Source organism: Engraulis encrasicolus, chromosome 17 (genome assembly GCF_034702125.1).
Source record: "Engraulis encrasicolus isolate BLACKSEA-1 chromosome 17, IST_EnEncr_1.0, whole genome shotgun sequence".
Lineage (NCBI taxonomy): Eukaryota > Metazoa > Chordata > Actinopteri > Clupeiformes > Engraulidae > Engraulis > Engraulis encrasicolus.
In genome coordinates, this window is record NC_085873.1 from 31,254,438 (window position 1) to 31,273,595 (window position 19,158).

Consider the following 19,158-nt stretch of genomic DNA (forward strand, 5'->3'; position numbering starts at 1 on the left):
AAGGACATGAAACTAGTGAGTCCCTTGGACATGGAGGGCCTTGTCATGGTAAAGTTTGAGAACCCCTAGGTTACATAATGTTAGTTTGCTGTACTGTACCTAATCAATGCAGCAGGGACGGTACAATAAGGGGTAGTCAGCAAAGCAAAGTAAATCGGCAAATGCTCTTCAATATGCCAAATGTAATGTAATGTAATGTAATGTAATGTCATGATCATTGGAAGTCATCATGTATGGGGGGAGAGGTTTTATTTGGTTAATTCATAAAGTTTTTGAATTGTTCTCAGACATACGCCAATTTGTGGATCGTATCTGAGCAATATTTTATATCTGAAACATTTATGCCCTTGTACATTTAGGACGAAATGCGGACATGAATTATAATGTGTATGTGTGCATGTGCATGTGCATGTGCATGTGCATGTGCGTGTGCGTGTGCGTGTGTGTGTATGTGCTTGTGCGTGTATACATGTGTATAAAAATAACTGTGTGAGGCAACCATGTATGTTTTCATAAATTCATGTGGTTGCTAGGTCGTGAATCATTCTGTTGTCAAAAGACATAATTGGGTGGGACACACACACATTCACAACTAGACACACACACACAGAGACAACCACAAAACCAGTCTTATCTGTGATGTCCAATTGAATTGATGACATTCCTGAGTGTTGATGGTATGTGGGCACCCCTTCCTTTGTGCTGATGATACGGACAGGTGTGAGTGTGTCTCTCCCACTAACGTGTGTGTGTGTGTGTGTGTGTGTGTGTGTGTGTGTGTGTGTGTGTGTGTGTGTGTGTGTGTGTGTGTGTGTGTGTTCAGAACTGGACTGGCCATCTGGCATAGTGGGAGTTTCCTGGTGGGGCCTGCACCCTTGTGGGCCCCTATTTTCAGAAATGTTAACCCTTTGAGGAGTACCATCACAAATATGTGATTAGAATTTTGCCCAAATTTTGAGTTCTCATTATGATGTCATAATGTCTTTGCGAAATTTTTAACACAGACGTCTATAGGAGCTGTAGAGTGTTCCAGTAAAATTCTAGAATAACCTCTAGAAATTCCTTAAAGTGAATCTTTTTTTTAATAACATTTCTGAAAAAACAGTAGGGGCAGGGTGCAGGGTGCAGGGCCCACCGGTGAGTCAGTTCTGCGCCGCTAATATGAGGTTCCGGCTTAAGCCAACAGTGCCTGGGCACTATTTCTCCTATAGCCAGGCTGTGTGTGAGCGTGTGTGGGTGGCAGTGTCTTTCCATGGAAGTTTAAAGGTTATTTTTGCTTGCAGAGAATCATGTTTATATGCATAGTTCTTACGAAAGGTATTGTGAAATTCAAAACAAATGGACCATGCAATGCATGTCAACAATTTAATGGATAACTTCTGCCAAGCTCAATATGCTGTTCTATTGCTCACGTAACCCTTGAATTGTCAGTACCTGGTGATGCTGCATTTTTCGACTCAGCCCTTTCCGAGATCTGAGCTATTCTAATGGGGGCAGACTTTGCTTACATTAAAAAAACTTTCTTAGCATAGGCCTACTCCAAATATTATCCCAAAAGGTATCACTGTTTGCTAGTTGTCTGCTGATGTTGCAAAACCCTTTGGATGTTATTGGGAATAGATCAAGATGTTTTTTTGAAATGTAAACAAACGCCTGCCCCCATTGCAATGACCAGGATCTCAGAAAAGGCTGAAGAAAAGAAAAAAAAAAATCTCAGGTACTGACAAGTCCAAGGTAATGTGAGCGTTACAACTGTATGCCGGAATTGGCAGAAGTTGTCCTCTAAATCAAGTAAGTTTGAACACTAGACAATTTAAATCAAATGAACATTACATCAAAATGAACTTCCTCTGCATCATTAAACATTACAGTATGATAACTTTATTGAAAAAAGATTAGAATGACATGGAAGTGCAAAATAATGGCTGCCATCTTGGGCCATAAATATGCCAGATGTCAATATAATAATAAGGAAATAGCTATCTTTCAATATGTTTTTTCCAGATTCTTTTCCCTTTGCACAAATCCAATCCAATCTAATCTAATCTAATCTAATCTAATCTAATCTATTCTAATCTAATCTAATCTAATCTAATATAATATAATATAATATAATTTAAAAAATAATAATACAAATATTATGTCTCAATTAATTTGAAGGTTAACTGTGCTAGTTGCATGAAGTGCATTGGGATTGACCTCTCCTTTTCTCTCTCAGCTGTTTGTATTATCATGTGACCTTTCAACCAGATGTGTCATGTGACCTATGTACCTGTTTGACGGGCTCTTACATAAGTGGCAAACAAAGGGTGGAAGCCAAAATAATTCCTCCCATCCTTTCCTGTTGCTCGAGGCCTCTTTGATCATCAGTGACGTCGTCGCGCCTGGCATCACAAGGCCACAAGCAACAGGGAAGGGCAACGGGAGGAGGAGGGACTAGTTTGGCTTGTACCCAAAAAGTTACTTTTGTAACTAATGTACTTTACACATGGTCCCTGTTGAAACAAACCAACTAAACTACCGGTAAACTAAAGTAAACTAAACTAAACTAAACTAAACTACACTAAACTAAACTAAAATAAACTAGTTTGGCATGTACCCAAAGTCATGTTCGGGTGTACACTGTAGTAGGGCAGGGCCTCCCAAATGTTACAATGACACAGCCCCCTATTACATGTACCAGTAGATTTCAGCCAAGGCCCAGCGCCCCCTGGTCCATGCCACACTACACATTACACTACATGTTATCTCAATGGAGTTGGTACATCCCAAAACCCATGCAAAGACAACAGGAAACATAATAAATATAGTGTTTAGGCATACACAGTCACACAATACCTTATTAGTATAATACAGCCCTTGATGGGAATACTGTTTGGCTTATCTATGGTTTATTTTACTGTACTTTAGTCATTTCAATTACTTTTGTTTTGCTATACTTTTCTTGCCAACTTGCTGCGGCACCCCCTAGAACCCCCTCGCGCCCTCCAGGGGTTCCGGCCCCCACTTGGAAAACATCTGTAGGGAATCTCTAAACACCATGGTAAGGACCAACACACATGTACTACTAGTACACATGTAAAAAGTTGCAACAGTGCATAATCTTTCTCAGGAAGAAGATTTTTGGCTAGACCGAAGGATTCTGCAATTATTTTATCAACCACTTTTACAAAGCATTCTATTCTATTCTATTCTATTCTGTTTTAGCATTTTGGCTAATATGTGTCTATGGTAATATGCATGCACAAGACCACAAAAACTGGAGTGCATCATCAAGTCAGACAGCCATGATTGTCCCAACCCAACACACCCCATGTGCCCAAAGTTTTTAAGAAGCACTAGGTCAAGTGTCAGAATCCTACCAAGACCAAGGACAGCAAGATACCACGAGTCATTTGTACATACAGCAATTAGACTATAACAACAAACCAAAAGCGACGGTGGCACTTTAGTTCACTCACCTGCATAAACTACATTTTCATGCGTTTTAGTTTATTATTTTATGCAGCACATTTCTTACCCTCTGTTTTAATCTCTTATTGTTACTTTATTATATGTTACACCGTTTATCCCCTATTTAATTTAATGTGGAATGTGTACTATCTATTGTCTGTCTCTATGTTTATATGTCAAGTTTACCTTGACCTTGAGCTTGAACTTGATTGTGTTTCTGACTTGTCAAAGTCTACTTTATTATGTGACAGATTAAAACATGGTGCCTATTTTTACTATTACTACAATGTTACTCAGAAATGTTACTCTGAACACAAGTCATAATCCAATGAATATTGCCTAATGTTATTATTCTGTCCTCGCAACACGTCTGGGGTGTTGTTTGACAGATAGCGAACAAAGTAAGACTCAAGGCGTGACTCCAGTTTTCAATGCTTTACTGAAGACTTCTTGAACTAGTATAGGTTGATATGTAAGTTTTGGAACATTTCATATAGATTTTTCCATTTGGTGTTTTTTTTACTTCTAGGACCCCCCCGAATACAAATCCACCTGTTTCCATTTTTTTCGTGAACATTTAGTGGCAAATTCAAGATGGCTGCCATTGTGTGTAGAAATTTCACCATTAATGCCGTTTTAAGGTTCAATTGAACTGTTTTATAATTCCAGGGCAACATTGAATAGAAAACAAATTATTTTCAATGTTTCTCTTCATTTTTTGTGGCAAAATCCAAGATGGCTGACATAATTTATGGCGAAATTGGCATATTTAATATTTTGAAGTCTATAAAGCCATTGTTGACTTGTTTTGGTAATATTTGTTACATGAATGTGAAGTCAGCCATTACATAAACTAAGCCCATGTATTCTGTCCCGGCAATACTGGAGTATTCTTGACAGATAGCGAACAAAGAATTAAGACTCGAAGCGTGTTTCCAGTTTGTGAAGTTTAGTGAAGTCTTGCTGAATCTTAACAATTTTGTAAAACTGAAACAGAATCAAACATATAGGGTACATTTAGGAAATGAATGAATACAATCCACAGGATAAAATCTGTTTTCCTTTTTACTGGTACTAATTTAGGTTAGTATTTTCTTTTATAGGCCAGGTCAGGAAAGTAGGCACTGATAGTCACAGGCTATGATAAAGATAGGGAAGCCCAAGTTAAATCAGCTAATCAGGCGAACTTTAACATTCTATTCAAGAAGACTAAAACACAGATAATTTAACAGGTAAGTATGTAAAATTATAGTAGGAATGTTTACATGTGAAATACAATGTATAAAATACGGCAAACAAGGCTTAACAAAGGTTAAGAGGCTGGACAATTTAGCTAAGCACCATAGCTAATGATCGGCGATTAGCACAATTCACACCTTTTAAATGGCGATCTCAGTAGAAACGAAATGTGGCATTTTTACCATTACTTTCAATGTTACAATAACATTTAAAACGTATTGCCAAGGTTTCTAGAAGAAACTTACTGATAGTTCCAGTCTTTGGATTGAAACAGTTGAATCAAGCGAGGTAAGCATTTGCACAGCAACAGGAAGGTTGGACAGGAAGTACGGTTTGTAAACAATAGGAAATAAGAAATGCTGGATGCAGTACCGAACATTAACACAAGGGGGAACCTTAACCCACCCAATAACTGACAGGTCAGCACACTCCCCGCTTGGTATACAGTACTTGTATACCACTATTAACTCTTTCTTAAATGGCATTAGTAAATGGGTGTAATGTGCTCCTAAATTAGCTCTTGGCTTAGAGTCTTAATTATGGCCTTACAAGCTTTGCTTGCCTGTCCTTTATCAAAACAATGTCACCTTCCTGAAGGCTGGGTTTCTCTGAGGTCCACCTCCCACACCGCCGAAGTGCGACCAGGCACCCCGCGGAGCAGCAACAGGAGCCGGCCGGTGACAGTGCGGCGCAGGAGCTGGAGGACGAGCCGGCCGATGACACCACAGCGCAGGAGCAGGAGCTGGCTGGTGACCCCGTGGAGCTGGAGGGAGACACCACGGCGCAGGAGCAGGAGCTAGCTGGTGACTCCCTGGAGCTGGAGCAGGCTGGAGACACCAGGGCGCAGGAGCAGAGGATGGCTGGTGACCCCGTGGAGCTGGAGCAGCCTGGAGACACCTTGCCGCAGGAGCAGGAGCTGGCTGATGACCCCGTGGAGCTGGAGCAGGCTGGAGACACCAGGGCGCAGGAGCAGAGGATGGCTGGTGACCCCGTGGAGCTGGAGCAGGCTGGAGACACCAGGGCGCAGGAACAGGAGCTGGCTGGTGACCCTGTGAAGCTGGAGCAGGCTGGAGACACCAGGGCGCAGGAGCAGAAGATGGCTGGTGACCCCGTGGAGCTGGAGCAGGCTGGAGACACCAGGGCGCAGGGGCAGAGGATGGCTGGTGACTCCGTGGAGCTGGAGCAGGCTGGAGACACAGTGGCGCAGGAGCAGAAGATGGCTGGTAACCCCGTGGAGCTGGAGCAGGCTGGAGGTATCTTGCCACAGGAACAGGAGCTGGCTGATGACCCCGTGGAGCTGGAGCAGGCTGGAGACACCAGGGCGCAGGAGCAGAGGATGGCTGGTGACCCCGTGGAGCTGGAGCAGGCTGGAAACACCATGGCGCAGGAACAGGAGCTGGCTGGTGACCCCGTGGAGCTGGAGCAGGCTGGAGACACCATGGCGCAGGAACAGGAGCTGGCTGATGACCCCGTGGAGCTGGAGCAGGCTGGAGGTATCTTGCCACAGGAACAGGAGCTGGCTGATGACCCCGTGGAGCTGGAGCAGGCTGGAGACACCAGGGCGCAGGAGCAGAGGATGGCTGGTGACCCCGTGGAGCTGGAGCAGGCTGGAGACACCATGGCGCAGGAACAGGAGCTGGCTGATGACCCCGTGTAGCCGGAGCTGGCTGGGGATTGCTTGGAGCAGGGGCAGGAGCTGTCTGCGTGTTGCTGGAACTAGAGCTGCTCCTCCCAGACGACGTGCTACAGCGCTTGTGTGCCTTCACCCTGCCGTGGATGATGTTAGTGCATGGCTTCAGGAAGGAAGGGTGTGCATTATGAAGGACATGGGTCTTGTAAGCATTGACTTCCTCAGTCTTATGAGCGCCACCCAGACACAACTCCCCTACTATGACCCAGCCAAGATCAAGGCGCTGAGCATAAGGCAAGTTGTGTGGCCCATTACACAGCTCGCGTACCTTGTGCACGCTCAAGATATCTCGACCTAGTAGCAGAAGAATGGGTGCCGTGTTGTCAAGTGGAGGGATCTTGTCAGCCACTGGTCTGAGGTGAGGGAAGTATTGGGCGCACTCAGGTGTGGGGATCTCTGACCGGTCTCCAGGTAGGTATTCACACTCCAGCAACGTGGGTAATGTGACTTTGGTCTTCCCATCGAGAGATTCCATGATGATGTTAGTCGCTTTCCGTCCAGCAGTCTCCACTCTGCCCGAGCATGTTTTTAGCGTGTAAGGGGATGCCTTGCTGTTAATGCCCAACAGACTGAAGAACTCTGATTTCACTAAGGATCGATTGCTTTGGTCATCGAGTACAGCGTATACTTTGTGAGAAATGCTTGGATTGTCAGCCTGTGAAACTTTGACCAAGCAGATCTTGGAACAGGATCTAGGCTGGGGCGCGTCGCCACATATCTCAGTGCATTTGGAACTGACAACAGGGGGTGCTGTAACTCCACTCTCCCCGCTTTGCTCCCCACCATGCTCCCCGCTCTGGTCATTCCCTGGTGAGTGTTCAGCCTGTCCATAAGGTGACCACGGCGCTGGACCAGGATGCATAGCTGAGATGTGCATGTCGCTGTCACACTCTGTGCATTGCAGTGTGGTTTTGCAGTCTTTGGCGATATGCTTAGTGCTTGCACAACATCTGAAGCAGATTGAGTTCTCCTTTAGGTAGGCTTTTCTCTCATCCAGGTGCTTTAGTCGGAAGCCACGGCATTTTGTTAGCGGGTGCGGTTTGTGATGTATAGGGCATTCTTTGTCTGGTTCTGCCTTCAAAGACATGCCGTCCTGAGACGCCCCACCTGCGGCTGCGACGTCAGTCTTCTTCACTATTACTGCAGGTTTGTGGATGTGCTTTTGGTCTCTCTCACCTTTGGGTTGACTGGAGGTAGAGGAAAGGCTGAACGCGAAACTGGGATCATTGCGAGTCTTGGCCTGGGAACATACAAATTCAACAAAGTAGCTGAATGGCGGGAAAGGCACGTGATATTGCTCCTTGTATCTGGATCCCTGTGTCATCCATCGTTCTCGTAGTGAGAAGGGAAGCTTTTCAACGATAGGATTCACCCCTCTAGCTGTATCGAGATACATGAGTCCAGGTAGGAACCCCTCTGCCTTTGCACCTTGTAGCTCTTTCAACAAGTCGCCTAACTCTCTCAGCTTGTGTGTGTCGTTGTTGGAGATAACAGGAAAGGCATCCAGTCTTTTCATTAAGGCGTCTTCAATCACCTCTGGGCTTCCATAAATTTCCTCCAAACGCTCCCATACCATCCACACACCACGCCTGGGATTATTTACATGCACCGCCCTAATCCTCATGGCCTGAGCTGACGACTGGGGGCCCAACCATTTGATCAGTAGGTTGAGCTCTTCCTGCTCAGATAGGTTTAGCTCCTTTGTCGCAGCAATGAAAGAGGCCTTCCATGCCCAGTAATTCTCTGGGCTGTCGTCAAAGGCAAGGAGCCCTGAGCTCACCATCTCTCTTCTCATGAGATACTGGGCTAAGACATGGGTTTGTGGGTTTTGAGGTGAGCATTTGTTACCCTGGTTGGGATGTAAGGCTGGGGGGTTAGGTTCTGTGTCTTTCCTTTTAATGTCTGGAGGAACAGGTGAATTTTCCTGCTTTGGAATAAATGTCTTTGGAGCAGAATGAGCAGCATGGCGAACAGTAGTTGTGCCTCTGAGTTCATTTTCCTTTACGAAAGATTCGTATAGTGAATCTTGGTCTTTGTGGCTGGGGGGTCGAAAGGTCACTGGTGCATGCTGAGCAATTAAGTGCTGTTGGCTAGGGGCTGATGGCGATCGTGGTGGATGGGCATCGAATGGCTGAGTTTCGACATAGTCTTCTGTGCGTGTCATTGGATCATAAAGAGCTAGATCCTGTAACTCAACAAGATCGTTGCTTTGTCTTTGTTCGAGCTCTGCTGCTGCTTCTTCATAGACAGCTGCCTCTGTTGATGCTGCAGCTGCTTCTTTCTCTTGCTCTAACACATGAAGACGTGCATCGATTTCAGCCCTTTCTCTCATCATCACTGCCTCCTTTTCAGCCCTTTCTCTTATCATTGCTGCCTCCTTCTCTGCAAATGATACCTTAGTTTTTGCTGCTTCAGCCTTAGCCCTGGCTCTTGTTGCAGCGATGCTGGATGATGTCCTGGTTGATGATCTGGAGGATTTGTGTGAAGTTGAACCCGAGGCATGAGATCTTGTCTCCAACTGAGACTGACGTTCCTCTTGACCCAGTTGGCTCATCTTGTATGCTTCTGCTGTGCTGTTCACTGTTGTTCAACTGCTTATCCTTTTAGGGTGGTTATCATTTTACTATTCTGTCCCGGCAATACTGGAGTATTCTTGACAGATAGCGAACAAAGAATTAAGACTCGAAGCGTGTTTCCAGTTTGTGAAGTTTAGTGAAGTCTTGCTGAATCTTAACAATTTTGTAAAACTGAAACAGAATCAAACATATAGGGTACATTTAGGAAATGAATGAATACAATCCACAGGATAAAATCTGTTTTTCTTTTTACTGGTACTAATTTAGGTTAGTATTTTCTTTTATAGGCCAGGTCAGGAAAGTAGGCACTGATAGTCACAGGCTATGATAAAGATAGGGAAGCCCAAGTTAAATCAGCTAATCAGGCGAACTTTAACATTCTATTCAAGAAGACTAAAACACAGATAATTTAACAGGTAAGTATGTAAAATTATAGTAGGAATGTTTACATGTGAAATACAATGTATAAAATACGGCAAACAAGGCTTAACAAAGGTTAAGAGGCTGGACAATTTAGCTAAGCGCCATAGCTAATGATCGGCGATTAGCACAATTCACACCTTTTAAATGGCGATCTCAGTAGAAACGAAATGTGGCATTTTTACCATTACTTTCAATGTTACAATAACATTTAAAACGTATTGCCAAGGTTTCTAGAAGAAACTTACTGATAGTTCCAGTCTTTGGATTGAAACAGTTGAATCAAGCGAGGTAAGCATTTGCACAGCAACAGGAAGGTTGGACAGGAAGTACGGTTTGTAAACAATAGGAAATAAGAAATGCTGGATGCAGTACCGAACATTAACACAAGGGGGAACCTTAACCCACCCAATAACTGACAGGTCAGCACACCATTACAAAATCCAAGATGGAGGACATTTTGATTAGTAAAATCAACATTAATGTTGCTTTCAGGTCTATAAATCAATAAATGATACTCTATTCTACTCTGACGCCATTCATTTGTGAATTCGAGCACAGAGGATTCCATGCTGGTCCAAATGATTGTTCCAACAACAATTGCTATGAGTCACTTCATGTACAGTAGCTATTATGCAGTGCTACCTGTACAGTAATATGCACATTCACTGGATTGGCTGCCTATATCGAGGCAAAGGGCTACAAAGTTGCTTCAAGGTCGGCCTCAGCTTATCTGAAGGCTGTGAAACCGTATGTTCTATTCGAGATGTTGCATTCCTCCAATGCCAACAATCTTGCCATGCTCTCTGCTCATAGAACTGGGCTCTCTGGCATGACAGTCAGAGAATATCCTCAACTGTAGTGATGGGTCATACCCTGATATGGTCTTCCCTACGGTAAGCCCACTCATGTGCTTCACACGCTCTGAACGTCCCTCATATAATTCCCAACTTACTTAGACCTATATCATCCATGGTGTCTAATATTATGCTTCACCCATCAGTAGCATCCATTGAGATCACGTCTCTGTGGGTCTGTTGTGGCTCATCTGGTTGGCATGCCTATGTTGGCCTCATAGCAAGTCATACCAATTCTGAAGCCATGTGTAGTGAAGAAGAGGAGAGTGGGCTCACACGACTTGGAACCAAGGCCTTCTGTTATTTGAACCCAAACCCAAAGTACTACCATATGTCATGACTCAAGGGGGCTTGGCTGACCTCCCTGCTGGTTCCTTGGTTTGTCCTCTGTGTTTCAGGTGCAAGATTGGCAGGTGCGCTGACTGCTGATTGCCACACTATCATACACTGACCTTTGTGAGACCTTTGGCATCATGAGGATCCGTGTACGTGGCACAAGTGTGAATCTTTTATGAAAATAATTGACATAAAAATGAAAAGAAACTGGCTCCCTCAATGATGCTGCACATCATGAAGGTGGTCCTCTTGCCCATTATTTTTTTTTACAGTTGTTCAATGAAATGAATTAATAGGATTTTCTTTTACTTTCTGAGCAGTCTAGAGAGTTTAGTTGGAGGCAACAGGCCAACTTTTTGCAACTAGCCAATTGCTAGTCGACATGTGCGCACAAGATTTACAGTGTGTCACCCCAAATTCCAGATGCTCTTCCTATGAGACGAAACATTTAATGTAATGACAGTTATGTGCCTATCAAAATATTACCAATAGGCGTACAAAATAACACAATAGCTTAATAAACCTGAAAATACCAAATGTTCATATTTTGCTACAATGTTGACCATCTTGGATTTTGCTTCTAAAAATTGGAAACAGATTGTTTTGTTTTCAGAGGGGGTCCTAGAAATATAAAACACAAATTATCAAAGGGGCCAGCTCAGATTTGGGATGAGACACATCAGCTGGCCATATAGAGAGGTAAGCTTACGCAATCGTTTTATAGATGTCATGTTGAATTTTTAAAAATTTTAAATGATTTTTGAAAAAGTTCATGTAATGACTGACTGAACGGTCCTGTATACATCAAGAATATTGAAAATACAAGAAAAAAACACTGACTTTAGAGACCTCAAAACACCAAACATGTCATTTTTGCTATATGTTATGTCAGCCATCTTGGATTTTGGTTCTAAAAATGAAGGGGGGGAATAGAATCAGGTAGTTTTGTATCCAGGGGGTCCAAGAGATGCTAAAAAACACCAATTCCAAAAATGTATATGACATGTTTCCTTCCATTACATTCAATTGTGTTAGAATCTGACTGCATATCCGCCATCTTGGATTTTGGGCGTTTCCACTTCGGAAAAAAATGGAAACAGGTGGATTTGAAGACTATGGGGTTTGTAGTTGATAAAAAACACAATTTGGAAAAATCTATATGAAATGTTCCTAAACCTCTTTTTTCTGACATATCCACCTGCACTAAACCATACCAATTTGTAAAACTGCAACAGAATGACATACAGAGGATACATTAGGGAGTAAAATGAATACAAATGCTCAAGAGGATACAAGATGTTTTCCCTTCACAGGTACTAACCAAGGTAAGTATTCTCTAGGAAGGTTTTAGCTTTAGGTCAGGAAGTAGGCAGCACTGTACTTTAAAAGTTAAAGCAGACAGGCGAATTTTACCATTTAACATGTTTCTTATCAAGGACAAAACACAGGCAAGTTAACAGTAACGTGTATCAAATATAGTGACTAGGAAAGTTTACATGAAAAATACAAGGCACAACTGAACACAAACGAAGCAATACAAAGATTGAATGACTAGAGAATTTAGCTAAGAGGCATGCTAACGATCGTAATTAGCATATTTCACACTTTTAATAGCGATCTCAGTAGAAGATACATTTTGCGTTTTTATCACTACGGTTCACATAACAGTGACTTTAAACAACTTTACATCGATTTTGGTAACTTACTGTTAGTTCCATCTCTAGGTTTTTAGCGATTTCGTTTTCAGGTGAAGAACATGGCAACGGCTTGTTTCAGGTTGGTCAGAAAGCAAGCGCATCGCGTAGCAACAGGAAATCTGATCCTTTAGATGCAGTACTCGATATTAACACCAGGGGGAATACTTACACCCAACTATTGACAAGACAGCACAGTTATAGTAGTCTAGCACTAGGTTGAATGGGATGGGAGTGTGTGAAAGTGTACTCGTGAATAGCCAGGGAGAGAGTTAGGGTGTAGGAGTTGAGTGCTGTGTGTTTGTCTGAACAGTAGAGGGAGCTAAAAGTGTATGTATGGGTTGCTGCAACAAGTCAAAACAATTCTCAAAACTTACATCCATTCTTCTGTCCTCAGTCCACCACATTGAGTGAATTCCATTATCCAAAACCCTGAGTACCCCCTCTATATCTCTTCCTCTCCCAATGTGACTATGCTTCATGCATTTGTTATTATTAGCTTTTTTCTGTATACCCCTTGCAGTGTATTCACGTACGACAGGAAAGCCCTGCAGCGAAAAGTGAATTCAGCTGGGAAGATCATCAATGCACCCCTCCCCTCCCTGCAAAACATCTACACCACCCGCCTCACCCGCAAAGCCCTCACAATCGTGAGAGATGAGACCGCAACCATACTCATTAAAAAGTTGTAATAGAGGATTATCTTTCTCAGGGAGCTCAACGATTTTAGGCCAGACTTCAGAATTCTCCAATTATTTTATCAATCACTTTTACAAAGCATTATATTAGGCTATAGTATATTAGGCTATGAAGCACAGTAGATGAAAGTGCTGTGTTGATTTTCATTTACTTACAGCATGATGATTGGCCAGCACCCTGATCAGTTTTGCTGTCCAGCTGAGTTCCACACTATGTGAGCCGTGTGTGAATGTCAAGGAGCAAACATCAATCCAACTGTCCTCTTCAGTGTCCTGCTGCTAAATGAGTGTCTGTATACTCAGGTGAAGTTTTAGAACCATCTCCATGGATACACCATACAGTTCTTATGACATCACAGAAAAGTGACCACATTGGAAAAGTGGCAGTCTAACATTCAGTCTTGTGTCTTCATGTTGAAGTTGAGCTATGAAACCTATGCTAACTTACAGTAGGTCAAATGCCAGATTCCTGCAAAGACCAATCAGGTTAATTTATTATCCATCACACCTTTTATCACCTTTTTTTCAATGTGGTATGTGTGTGTTGTGTGTCTCTATGTTTATATCATGTCTTGAGCAGATGTGTAGTGTTGACCACTTGATTTCCCCCTCAGGGATAGTAAAGTTTACCTTGGCCTTGAGCTTGATTATGTTTCCCACTAGTCAAAGTGTACTTTATTATGCATTTAAACATGGTCCGTATTTTTTACTATTTCTATACTCATTGTCAAGTTCGCTGATGACTCAACCGTTCTTGGACTGATAACAAACAACGATGAGACGGACTACAGGAATGAGGTACAACATCTGGCGTCATGGTGTGACAACAATAACCTGGCCCTAAACACCAAAAAGACCAGGGAAATCATTGTAGACTTTCGCCGAAACAGGACCGCTCACAGACCCCTCTCCATTGGCTCAGAGGTGGTGCAGAGGGTCAATAGCTTTAAATTCCTGGGGGTGACTGTAGCTGATGATCTGTCCTGGGGTGCACATGTAGCGAGACGCACTGAGTCAAGTGCTCTGTGTTGGGCTTAGCCAATGGAGTGCGTTGCCACCCTATTTATTTGTGGGTAACTTTGAACTCGGGAGGCGCGACAATCCGTCCCCCCTCACCTTGCCGGGTCCTGTCACACCCCTTCCTGTTTGCTTGTGGCTGGTAAGCACGATTGCGTTTTGATCTTCCTGTTATTCTGCTTACCTTTTTCATGTATTGCGATCATGACCGAATCTGGTTACTTTCTCAGTGTCCCCACCGCTTGGCTCTGCGGTCTCGGTCAGCAAATGCTCAACTTTGCGAGGCGACTTCTCTGCCAGTGATTGAACCTTTTCTATGGTCGTGCCCAGCGGTGCATGTCGTGCACGGTGAATTCCCAAATGTGCTTGTGCCGTCGCTAGGGAGTAGGCGAAGTTGTGAATCACCTGGTACGTGCCATCCTTTCGATTTTTCCCTACTCCGCGTTTATTATGCATAGTGTTAATCAGGCGTTTCATTGTACTCTCTAGGTGTTGCCGGTTTTGCTCTGTTGCTGCTGCTGTTCTTGCCAACGCCAAATTCTACTGAGTGCTGCTTCTCTGGCTGGTGTAACCTTGAACTAGCCGCCTACACAACGAGAGCCGTGACTGAAGCACCAACCACTAAAGCACTTTAAACGGCCTTATCGCTTTTTAACATTTGCGGTGTGAACGTGTGTGTGTGTGTGTGTGTGTGGTTGTGTTCGTCAAATTGTGTGTGTGTGTGTGTGTGTGTGTGTGTGTGTGTGTGTGTGTATGTGTGTGTGTGTGGGGATCATTTCCTTTTTTTTGGGTTACTAAATTGGGGGATTTTGTTTTGTTTTTGTCCTGCTTAAGTTCCACCACTGGCAGGAGGCCCTTTTTGTCATAGCTGTAGATAGCCAGTGGGCTGTCTTATTATTGGGCCTGGGTTGTAGTTTATTTTCGGTAAATCGCTTTTCTGTTGTACCATTTGTTTATTTATATTCATTTTTGTTTGAGACCAATCACGCCTACTCCTTCCCTGTGTGGTAGCAAACAATTGTTTGTTTGTCAAGTGCATGTTAACTCTGGTGGGAGGCTTAGGTCAGCTGCGGATCATCAATGATCCAGTTTCCCCTCCCCTTAGTCTGTAACTGGCGTGATTGAGTCATTTCTTTTGTTTATTTGTTTTGTATTACTCTGATCCTCCCTTACCTCTCCTTTTCTTCTTTATTTTACAGGTGCTGAGTGCCCAAAGCAGGGTGGCAGTAGATCCCAAAGGTGGTGGTATTTCCTGCGTATGTATGTGATCACGTATGCCCATTTGAATTTCTTGTAGTTTAGTGTTTGCAGTGATTTTGATTTATTTACTTATTCTTCCTTGGTTTGCTGTGCTTTTTGAGTTTTCTTTATTTTCTTTAGTTTGATTGGTAGTGAGTGTGTCACGTGTGTTTGCATGGTGTAAGCTCCCCTTCATTTCTCAGTAGCTGGCCCCCTGCTGGCAGGCCTCAGCCCTGTTCACTTTGACCCTCCCCTCCTAGCTCCCATACATGTCTTGTCAATTACCGTGTGAGTGAAAGTGTTGAGTGAGTGAGTGATTTAATTCTGTGAACAGGTACCTTTTTAAAAACATTGTCAATTGTAATAAAAATATAGTATACCATTTTATATTTTTCTAACTTTGGTCTCTGGTGTCATTAGTCTACGAACCTTGCGTGTCCACATTGAAGTGTGTTCTGGGTAATACTCTAGGGGTGAGAGTCCCCTGGTGGCGTAGTCGTGCAATTGTCCTCTTTAAAGAAAAATCAAATTTTATTCAACCCTTTCAACTTTACGGCCAAGGCTACACACAGATAACCTCAGCCGTCGGTAAGGCCCAGCAACGCCTTTACTACCTGAGGAAGTTAAGAGGCTATCACATCCACAGACCGCTGCTGGTGAACTTTTATACTTGTGCGATCAGCAGTGTTCTGATGTATGGGTCTTTGGTGTGGTATTCAAGCTCCACAAAAGCAGACCAGCAGGCACTCCAGCGCAAAGAATCACTGGGACACCTCTCTCAGAGATAGGTACCATCTACACCACACGCTGTCTACGAAGAGTGCAAAACATTTTGCAAGACTGTCACCACCCTGCTTAACACCTGTTCCAACTGCTGCCATCAGGCAGAAGATATAGGACCTTACAGGCACGAACTACAGACTTTCTAATAGCCTGTACCCCGAAGCCATTAGACTGCTTAATTCTAGTGCTCTTTCTTACATAGGTCTCTGTGTAACCGAGTGGAGGTTCACTGACCATCTGATTAAATATATTTTAAAGTGACTACGCCAGTCTCGTTAGGGCGAGACAACCCAGGTGTTATACAATCAACTTCCCCGACAGGTTCTAGATGATCGATGAGGACACAGCTGTTGACACATATACTTTTCTTTATTTTCTATTTTCTTTTCTCAATCAATGCTTTAAATGCGCACTTTCAAAAGGACAGGTGTGGCTTGATAACGCAGTTTCACAAACTGTAACAGCAGTTTACATCACAGGCTGCATAGTTGAATTAGGTAGACATCAGTGTCAGGCTGAGACAGCCATTATATTATGAAACAGACGCACTCCGCTACATTGTGAAAGATAAAAGTACAGCAAATCAAAAGTAACACAAATCAAACCAAAAGAGGAAAAAGTGACTTTAAATACACAGCAAACCAATATAAAAAGGTACCACGGCACACAAACGTACTCACAATGTAACCGTGCGTAAAGTTAGCCAATCAGAGGCCACTAATGTTCCACCAGGGAAGTTACCATGTCAGCCAGCACGGCCACTTTCACAAACCCTACAACCTGCCTTACCGAAGAGCTCGCATCACATTGGATTATAAAAACAAACAAAAACACATGGGAAAAACGGTGGTGTCCCCCACCCCCAATGGAATAGCCTACCCCACGACGCGCTGTTTAACGCGTCTCCGACCTAGAGATGACAAGGGGCAGCATTAAGAGGGATCTACCACACAGTTACTTAACAGCGTTACATTAAAACTATTAGATACTTGCCAGCTTACCTGAGGGCGCAACAGAGCGGGTTTAGGGATTCTGGCACGTCTCCCCGTTGTAGCCAGACCCAACGGGATGCTAAGACAAAGGAGCACCGATTAACATTCAGAGTAAAATGAAATGCTGACTGGCAAAGTTACGCACACGTCAACAAGAAGAGCCTACCTCTACCCAGGCCTACAGATCAGGTGTAAACGACGGCCAGGGGGTTCTCACACCACCCCACAGCAGCAACACCGTAACAACAGGTAGCACTAGCGAGCCCAGGTGAGTCCAGACCTGGCGTCTCGCTTTTAAAACTATTTACGGAAATTTATACTCTTAATGACCTGCCCTCGTCCAATTGTACTTCCGCTGGGTCCCAGTGCCCGCCCTGCTGGCCCACAGGCAAGTAATGTCAATCTTGGGCAAAACATCATCTCTCGATGGAACAGGTGACAGGTCCAACCTGTCACATCTGGACTGGTGTTCTGTGATTTTTAAAGGGATGACACTAATCTCCTATTGATTTGTTCATTTATACATGGATGTGTGTGTGTGTGTATGTGTGTGTGTGTGTGTGTGTGTGTGTGTGTGTGTGTGTGTGTGTGTGTGTGTGTGTGTGTGTGTCTGTGTGTGTGTGTGTGTGTGTGTGTATGTGTGTGTGTGTGTGTGTGTGTTGTGCACCTTAAAAAATATCAACAGCACTGGGTTTAGCCTTGAATTGTGGGGAGGGGGATCTCATTTTTTACTGTTTGATTTACTTGATTAATTTATTATTACTCATATTATTACTATTATTTACTTTAATGTATTGTACTTCATGAATTTAGACTTTCTTTGAATACTACTGTTTGGCCTACTTCAAACTACACAGTGTTGTTGCTCCACCCACAATTGTGTTGCCTTCATTGACAATGACAATTAACTCCTTGAATCTTGAATCTTGAATCTGTTACTCGGAAATGACCAAGTCATAATGTAGTAAAGACTATCCAATATCATAGTCTAGCACTAGTTTGAATGGGATGGGAGTGTGTGAAAGTGTGTGTGAACCAGAGATAGTCTCAATGGTGTGAATAGCCAGGGAGATGAAGAGGTGTAAAAGTTGAATGCTGTGTGTTTGTCTGAACAGTAGAGGGAGTCATAGAAGTGTATGTGTAGGTTGCTGCAACAAGTCCTTTCTCTAAACTTACATCCGTTCCTCTGGCAGTCCCCTGCAGCTCAAACCAGAGTGAAGGTCGTTGTGAGTTCCTCATGCCACTGGAAGCTACTCTGTTTGAGTGAAAAATGGTGGGAGTATGGACTGTGCACCTCTACCCTCACCATAATCTCTCTCTCTTCCCTTGCGCAAGCTCCTTGTTCCATCCATTCCCTTTCCCATCCACCTCACCCTTCAAGTCCCCCACCAAAGCCCTGTGGCGATGTGGAGTGGCGGCAGGCACAGGCCAAGGATGTGGCTGGGAGTGCCTAGTCAAACCATGCACACAGGCGGCAGTGGAGTGACGGTCGTTGTGTTGCAAGATGGGGCAGCGCATCACCTTGGCAGCTTTCACTGTGTCTGAGCACTCACCCCTGACGGGGAAGGACCTAGAATAGGTGGTCTAAAAATTGTCTGCTCCTCCAATACTCTGGATGGCTAGCCACAGTCATCAGAGCATCCCCTACTGCGGCCGAAAAACTGAAAAGATGAATATTCGTCTGAACATTTCCACCTGGAATGTTCACACTCTATTGGACATGCCTGAACCATCCAACAGGCCTAAACGAAGGACAGATCTTGCAGCCAAGTTTATTTATAGAGTACTTTGAAAAATACAACAAGATAGCTGACCAAAGTGCTGGAGAGGCAGATAAAAGGACTTGAGGACCCCTTAAGACGCACAAAGACAACAAAAATAGACCTAGTCTAATCTTTGAACAAAAAGCACGATGTAAATAAAGCAATGTAATAACCAATGGAAAATACATATATACAAGAAGTGTGAAAAAAGAAAAAAGAGGCTAATTGAAATGCACATAAATAAGCTAAAGCTACAGAGGGCTCATATAACATTTAAAGAAGAGCAGGCAATAAGTAAATAAATAGACAAGAAAACTTGAAAGTTAAAAGATTTAAAAGCTAAGGCATAAAAATTATTATTTTTTTAAAAAGATAGGGATGAGGCCGAACGTATGTGGGGT